Genomic DNA, 9,234 nt, shown 5'->3' with positions numbered 1-9,234 from the left:
CTGTCTAAGGCAGAGGGACCAGAGATCAAATTGCCAATATCCACTGGATCATCGGAAAACCAAGAGAGTTCCAGAAAAACATCTATTTTTGCTTTACTGTCTATGCCAAAGCCTTCAACTGTGTGGATCACAATAAACTGGAAAATTCTGAAAGAGATGGGAATACCAGACCACCTGACCTGCCTCTTGAGAAACCTGTATGCAGGTCAGGAAGCAACAGTTAGAACTGGACATGGACCAACAGACTGGTTCCAAATAGGAAAAGGAGTACGTCAAGGCTGTATATTGTCATCCTGCTTATTTAAATTATGCAGAGTATATCATGAGAAATTCTGGGCTGGAGGAAGCACAAGCTGGAATCAAGATTGCCAGGAGAAATATAAATAACCTCAGATATGCAGATGATACCACCCTTATGGCAGAAAGTGAAGGTGAACTAAAAAGCCTCTTGATGAAAGTGAAAGAGGAGAGTGAAAAAAGTTGACTTAAAGCTCAACATTCAGAAAACTAAGAACATGACATCTGGTCCCATCACTTCATGGGAAATAGATGGGGAAACAGTGGAAACAGTGTCAGACTTTATTTTGGGGGGCTCCAAAATCACTACAGATGGTGATTGCAGCCATGAAATTAAAAGACACTTACTCCTTGGAAGGAAAGTTATGACCAACCTAGATAGCATATTTAAAAGCAGAGACATTAGTTTGCCAACAAAGGTCCATCTGGTCAAGGCTATGGTTTTTCCAGTAGTCATGTATGGATGTGAGAGTTGGACTATAAAGAAAGCTGAGCACCAAAAAATTGATGCTTTTGAAGTGTGGTGTTGGAGAAGACTCTTGACAGTCCCTTGGACTGCAAGGAGATCCAACCAGTTCATCCTAAAGGAGATCAGTCCTGGGTGTTCATTGGAAGGACTGATGCTGAAGCTGAAACTCCAGTACTTTGGCATCTCATGAGAAAAGTTGACTCACTGGAAAAAGCCCTGATGCTCAGAGGGATTGGGGGTAGGAATAGGGGATGACAGAGGATGAGATGGTTGGATAGCATCACCAACTCGATGGACATGGGTTTGAGTAAACTCTGGGAGTTGGTGATGGACAGGGAGGCCTGGCGTGCTGCGATTCATGGGGTCACAAAGAGTCGGACACAACTGAGCAACTGAACTGAATCTAGAATTTCACATAAATGAAATCATACTTTACATACTATTTGGATCTGACTTCTGTTTAGCATTATCCTTGTTGCGTCTATCAGGGGTTCATTCCTTTTTACTGCTGAACAGTATCCCTTTGTGTTGGGGAAGGAAATGGCAACCCACTGCAGTATTCTTGCCTGGAAATCTCATGGCAGAGGAGTCTGGCAGCCCACAGTCCATGGGGATGCAAAGAGTCGGACACAACTTAGTGACTAATAAACCACCACCATTCCTTTACGTGGATCTAGCACAATTTGTTATCCATTTACCCTGTGTGTGTGTGTCTATTTTATTTTTTTTAATTGAAGTATAGTTGATTTACAGCGCTTCTGGTATGTAACAAAGTGATTCAGTTATATATATATATATATATATGTTCTTTTTCATTTTCTTTTCCATTGTGATTTATCACTGGATATTGAATATAGTTCCCTGTGCTATACAGTAGGACCTTGTTTACCTTTTTTCTATACAGTACTTTGTATCTGTTAATTTCAAATTCCCAGTTTATCCCCACCCTTTCCACTTCGGTAGCCACAATTTGTTTTTTTTTCTATGTGTTCTACAGTTCTTTTTCACGAACCCTCACCACGACCACCCACCCACCCTCAGGAGAGGATTCCTCTGAATGCAGCCCCCAGACCACATGCTTCAGAAACACCCAGGGTGTGCATGAGAAATGCAGGTTCACGGGCCCCGTTCTGGACCCTGAGAATCCGGATCGCCAGGTGTGGCACACGGAACTCGACACTGAAAACCCGCTTCTCAGAGGCTTCTGCTGCCCTCTGGGTTTGAGATGGGTTCAGGGGCCACAGGTTAAGAACCTCAGTTCAAACAAAAGTAGATAATTTCTGAGACTTCCTTGGTGGTCTAGTGGTTAAGAATCTGCCTTGCAATATAGGGCACACAGATTTGATCCATGGCCCAGGAAAATTTCACATGCCAAGCAGTAACTAAGCCCCCATGGCCTACAGCCTGCGCTCTGCAACAAGAAAACCCTCCACAATGAAAACCCCACACGGCAACTAGAGAACAGCCCTTGCTCACCAAAGCGAGAGAAAGCCTGCAAGCGCAACCAAAAATACAAGTGCGTGCTAAGTCGTTTCAGTCAGGTCTAACTCTTTGCAACCCCATGGACTGCAGCCCACCATGTTCCTCCATCCATGGGATTCTCCAGGCAAGAATACTGAAGTGGGAAGCTATTCCCTCCTCCAGTGGATCTTCCTGACCCAGGGATTGAATCTGGGTCTCCCACATTGCAGGGAGATTCTTTACCATCTGAGCCATCAAGGAAACCCCTATCCCTCCAAAAAACTAACACATAAATTAAATTTTAAAAAAGTTTAAGTAGATGATTTCCTTTGTTTATTCAGTAGCTCATTCTCAGACCATTTTGGATTCAGGACACACAAAGATATTTTTATATTTTTTCTGTAAAAGTACAGACAAAGACAAATCTTGTACCCAAAATAAACAGATTAATACAGGACTCCCTGGAAACCACATGGAATGTCTGGAGCGATCTGTGCCCCAGCCTGGCTCCATCACAGCTGCTAGCATCCGCGTGATCTGTGCCCAGCCACCCTCATGTGTAAAAACATCATGCATGCACTAACCTAAGAAGCCCTGGTGGACGGGAAGTTTCAGGAAGGCTCAGATGACTAGAATTTGTCATTTGGAGAAGCAGAAAGCAAATAGCCCCTAAGCACTGCTGGCTGCCCTGCTCTGCGGGCATCCTAGCCTTTCCATTTTATGACCCACTATGAATAATTCTCACAGCCCTTCATCTCCCTATTAGTCAGATGTCACAAGCTCGTTTCTTTTCATCCCAAGGCCATATTTTAATATCGTGGAGCAGCGCTCCTCCGCAGGAGTCTGTGTTTTTATTACCCATCATGATACCACGGGAGCACGGAGGCATAGGGACACTGCAGAGAAAGCAATTGGTTCACTGGAAGTAAAACCGGGCTGGAACGACACATTCATTCCTTCTCTTCTCATCTGAGTAATTTTCTTTTTGGAAAGTCCGCTGACCAGTTCATGGAGTGACTCAGTTTTCTACTGTGAGACAGCCACAGAATTATTGCAGTTATAGCTACCCAGCCGTGATATCTGACACCACTATACCGATCAGAAAGTATACACCTAGGTCCTGAGTCCATGTCAAGCCCGTTTAGGCATCCTTTTAAAAAGGCTCTGGGTGGTGTTCATGGTACGTGTCCAGCCATTCAGTTGTGTCTAAGTCTTTGTGACCCTGTGAACTGTAGCCCTGTGGACTGTAGCTCCTCTGTCCATGGGATTGCACAGGTAAGAACACTGGTGTGGGTTGCCATTTCCATCCTCCAGGGGATCTTCCCCACCCAGGGATTGAATACACATCTCCTGCATCGGCAGGCGGATTCTTTACCACTGAGCCACCAGGGAAGCCCCAAACCCACTTTATTTTGAAGAAACTCTAAGGAAGCCCGCGAGGGGTTCTTAGGGGCTGGTGTCCACTGTATATACTGAGATGTGAGGTCAGAAAGGGGAGGGCAGTAGCGTGAGAACTGTCTCCTGCCCTGGCCAACACGGGGAATGCAGGGGCCTCTCTGTGGCACAGTTAGGAGTGGGAAAGAGGCAAGAAAGAAAACAATGTCGATTTCTGGCACCCAGCACTGAAGAACTCCAAGTCCATACATGTCTACCAAAAATGAAGAACTGGAGAGAAATTTATGAAATCCCAATACCACAGAATGCTTAGAGGAACTGGCAAATTCCTACTCTTACAGAATGATGGCTTTCCATATAACCCACACCCCCTGTAAGAGGCATCTGCTACTGCTACTGCCAAGTCACTTCAGTTGTGTCTGACTCTGTGCGACCCCATCCCTGAGATTCTCCAGGCAAGAACACTGGAGTGGGTTGCCATTTCCTTCTCCAATGCATAAAAGTGAAAAGTGAAAGTGAAGTCGCTTAGCCATGTCCGACTCTTTGAGGCCCCATGGACTGCAGCCTACCAGGCTCCTCCATCCGTGGGATTTTCCAGGCAAGAGTACCAGAGTGGGGTGCCATTGTCTTCTCCAGTAAGAGGCATCTAGTTTTCTCTAAATGTATCTATTTCATTATTCCACTAGTTTGATTCAAACAGATAGAAATAGGTTTTGGTTAATGGTTAAATTCTGTAATTCCTCCAGCCTTCACTTTAAAGATGCACATTTGGCGACTGTGGAGGGTAAGAGGATCTGGTATACTTTTCTTTCAAGAATGAGGGTCTCTTTTAGAACAGCAATTCTCAAACATTTTGGTCCGAGGATCCATTTGTACTCTTAAAATGATCAAGAAACACAAATAGCTTTTGTCAACCTGAACTGTAAAGGAAATGGCAACCCACTCCAGCATTCTTGCCTAGAGAATCCCAAGGACAGAGGAGCCTGGCAGGCTCCATAGGGTCACACAGAGTTGGACATGACTGAAGCAACTTCCCACACACGCATACACACAGACAATATTAGTAATTGAAACTGACAGATTTTTTAAAATTTCTTATTAATTGATTTGAAAATAATGATATTAGCATTGTATATTACCATAATAACATATTTTTAAGGAAAAATGACTGCATTTTCCAAAAGAAAACTTTAGCATTGTTTACCTTTTTGGAAATCTCTTTAACATAGTGCTTAATAGAAGACAATCGGATTCATACACTTCTGCAGTCAACCTGTTGCAGTGTTATTTTGGCCAAAGAATATGAAGAAAATCCTTCCTCATGCAGATAAGTAGAAAAGGAGGAAGTAGTTCAATCATCTTTTCAGATATTTTTTGGCGTTTTTCTTTAATACTACACCCCAGTTCAGCAAGTGGTGGTTTCTTAAAGTTTGGTACAACATAGAACTCAAGTTCCTATCAATAACTTTTTGTATTCTTACATTAAAATTCATCAGCCTTGGTGTGTTTTCCAACCACCAATTCTTAGATTCTCCAGACACCAATTGAATGCCCTACAATTCTATTCTGACGCCACCCAGAGTTACCATCAGACTCCATAGGCTTAACAAAGCTGCCTCCACTGCAGTCAATCCTAAAGGAAATCAACCCTGAATATTCACTGTATGCACTGATGCTCAAGCTGAAACTCCAAAACTTTGGCCACTTGATCTGAAGAGCCAAATCACTGGAAAAGACCCTGATGCTGGAAAAGACTGAAGGCAAAAGGGGAAGAGGGCATCAGAGGATGAGATGGTTAAATAATATCACCAACTCAATGGACATGAATCTGAGCAAACTTCGGGAGATAATGAAGGACAGGGTAGCCTGGCATACTGTAGTGCATGGGGTGGCAAAGAGTTGGACATGACTTAGCGACTGAACAACAACAACCAACCAGGAAATTTCAAAGGATTTAAGCTGTTTGTGTCAAGAACCAAGAACAAAGGCCAAGTATTAGAAAAAAAGATGCTTTATCACCCCTATTATTTGAGAAATTTCAAAGGTCTTAGAATCTCTGTCAAGAACCAGGGAAAAGGCCAAATATACATTTCTTACTGTGCCACAATCAGTCTATCAGTCTACAGTACAAAAATAATAATAATGACCATCAATATCACCACTGATTTAATCAGAAAAATCTTCAAGTATTGGGAGGCTGTCAAACTCATAGTGGCAGATACAGGTTTTCCCAAAGTTTGAATTTTCACTTGAAAGCCTGAATTTTGTCATTGGCAACCAAAACTATTAGTTATTTTCCTTGAAGTGACAGGCTTATTTCATTCATTTCAGAGAAAATGCCTGCCAAATCCTCAAGCCTGTGAAATGACAGTTTGTCTGTCAGTTCTTCCTTCAAGTGAAAAATGGTGTTCAATGAAAAAAGGCAGCTCAGTGTTCTGAATTGCAAATCATGGCCCCAGAGCTTTGGTTCCAGACAATCACCATACCCAGGAGTGCTCCTGTGCACTTCGCATCGAATCCCAAAAAGGAGAGCAGCTTCAATCTTCAGTGGCACTTCTTGTTTGTATGTTTGTTTTTGCTGCGTGTGCATGATGGTGATGAACACAACGACTAACAACTCAGCTTTATGCCACTGGCCGGATGCATGCTATGTGTCATCATTTTAGCCATCATTCCTTTTGTGCCATCAGAGCAAATGTCTAAGCAGTGAAGACAGCTAGGCATAGAAGCAACATAAATGTCTATCAATAGATGAATGGATAAAGATGATGTGATACACACACACACACACACACACACACACACACACATGTATATACAGTGGAATATTACTCAGTCATAAAAAAGAATAAAATAAGGCCATTTCCAGTGACATGGATAGACCTAGAGATTATCATATTAAGTGAGGTAAGTCAGAAAAAGACAAATATATATCACTTAGATGTGGAGTCTTAAAAAATGATATAAATGAACTTATTTACAAAGCAGAAGTAAACTCACAGGCTTAGAGAAGGAACTTATGGTAGGAGGAAAGGTGGGGGCAAGAGACAGTTAGGGAGTTTGAAATTGACATGTATACACTGCTATATTTAAAATGGATAGCCAGCAAGGACCTGCTGTATAGCATAGGGAACTCTGCTATTAATTCTGCTAACAATATTATGTAGCAATCTAAATGGGAAAATAATTTGAACAAGAATAGATACATATATATGTATAAATGAATCACTTTGCCATACACCTGAACTAACACAATATTGTTAATCAATTATACTCTGATGTAAAATTTAAAAAAAAAAACAGAAAGAGACTCAAAGACCTAGAAAACAAACTTCTGGTTATCAAAGGGGATAGCAGTGGAGGCATAAATTAGGAAATTGGAATGAACACACTACATAAAATGGAGGAGGAAATGGTATCCCATTCCAGTATTCTTGCCTGGAAAATCCAATGGACAGAGAAGCCTGGCCAGCTACAGTCCATGTGATAGCAAAAGAGTTGGACATGACTGAGCAACTGAGCACATACAAAAAACAGATAAATAACAAGGATCTACAGCATAGCACAGAGAACTACATTCAATGTCTTATAATAACCTATAATGGAAAAGAGTCTGAAGAAGAACATATATATATATATCAGGTATACATATATAACAGAACCACTTGACTGCACATCTGAAACTAACACAACCTTATAAATTAACTATACTTCAATTTTGAAAATGTTAAAAAAAATAGTGAAGACATATAGTGTTCTCATATTATTTTGAAAGTAGTTTTGATATTGCAGATCCCCTAAAAGAATCTTGGAGACTTTCAGGGGTCCACGGATCACATTCTGAGAATTGCAATTTTAGGAACTACCCTGCTGTTATAAAGACTGAATACTAATAACAAAAAGAAGAACTAGAATAATTTGGAAAGCCCCCCCCAAAAATATTCAGCTACCTTAGTCACTAATGCATAAGCCTCTTGAAAGAACTGTATCTTTTACTATTTAAACAGCATCTTAGGTATGCAATAAAAAGTAAACAATAATAATGAAAGTTTATGTCTACTGTAGTGTTTATTACTGGGGAGAAACATGCTATGTCCTTTAAATGAATTATTTCTATTATTCTTTAGTATCAAACTCCAGGGTAAATACTAGATAATATTCCCATTTTGTAGATGAGGAATCCAGGAGCACAGAGAGACAGATGAACTTGACAGGGTCACGAGCTTCCTGTGGTGAAATAAAGACTTGAACCCACAAGCTCTAACTCCCAGAGCTTGGATCCTTAACCCTGCATATTATTCAATGTCACATCTAGGCTCCAAATTCATTTATTGTGCTTCTGTTATGTATGTGCTTCCATTCAAATCCTCAAGGAGAAAGCAAATGTCACTTGTCAACATACTGCCCCAAGAAAGGGCTTAATAAATATCTGAACAAGTGGTCAAAAAGCCTAGCAAATCGCCCTTAAACCGCCTTGCCATCTTTAAGTCATGGGTGGTTAGTAATCACGTTAAAAGTGAAATTCTATAATACTGGACCCCATCAATATTGTATTTAAGTCATTAAGGAAGAAATCAACAGGGTAAATAAAAAACTAACAACAACAAAAAAACCTGGTTCCTGAAAAGCCTGACAAAATTTTATGTGTCCACGTGCATGCATATGTGTACACACATATCTATATTACCCTGTTTGCTAAATATATATATATATATTTAGGTAGTTAACAAACATGTAGGTTTAGCATAACAAAACTGGTTTATGTTTTCTAGTGCAATAAAACTCTCATCACCTTTGGGGCTTACGTCATCAAAAATCTTAAAAAGGATTTCCCTAAAACTCCAAGCCTTACCACACTGCTCAGGTTAAGAAGTTACAGCTCTACTGGACTGCAATCTGACCTGGTCTTTATGTCTCGTTTATGAACCCCTATACTGGTTCGGGAAGATCCCCTGGAGGAGGGTGTGGCTACCCACTCCAGTATTCTTGCCTGGAGAACCCCATGGACAGAGGAGCCTGGTGCGTTACAGTCCACCGGGCTGCAAACAGCGGGACACGACTGAGCGACTAACACTTGCACTTTTTTTTTCATACCTTGACAAGGAGGTTACATCCTCCAGACTGTTAGTCAAGGGGGGGGGGGGGGGGGCGGGCGCTGTTGAAAAGGCCCTGTTGATCGCTCTGTTTTTTCTCTCTCTCTTTTTTTTAACCAGGTAGGCTGATTAGGAATGCTGGGAGGCACCCCAAACTCAAGCACTTTTGCTTTTTCCACTTTGGGATTTTTTTCTTTTTCATTTTTCCAAGTTTGGGGTTTTTTTTTTTTTTCGTTCTCAAACACCCAGCCTGTTTTATGGATGGTAACCTGGTGGGATAAGGTTTGGCCACACGTCTCTCTGTCATTTCCTGGGATACACTCTCGTGGAGTTTTGGGGAGTGGGTTGGTGTGGGTTGGTGTGGGTTGGTGTGGGACCGCAAAGGCCAGGCGTGGAGCCGGGTCCTGGGGTCTCTGGTCCCGCCTCCCTGCGCCTCCCCTTGGTCGACGCGGCGCCGCGCGCACGGCGGGAGCGCGCACGGCGGGGCGGGGGGCGCGCAGAGCCGGGCAGGAGCGCGCA

This window comes from Odocoileus virginianus, chromosome 2, assembly GCF_023699985.2.
Source record: "Odocoileus virginianus isolate 20LAN1187 ecotype Illinois chromosome 2, Ovbor_1.2, whole genome shotgun sequence".
In the NCBI taxonomy this organism is placed as follows: domain Eukaryota; kingdom Metazoa; phylum Chordata; class Mammalia; order Artiodactyla; family Cervidae; genus Odocoileus; species Odocoileus virginianus.
Note: the sequence above shows the minus strand (reverse complement) of the source record.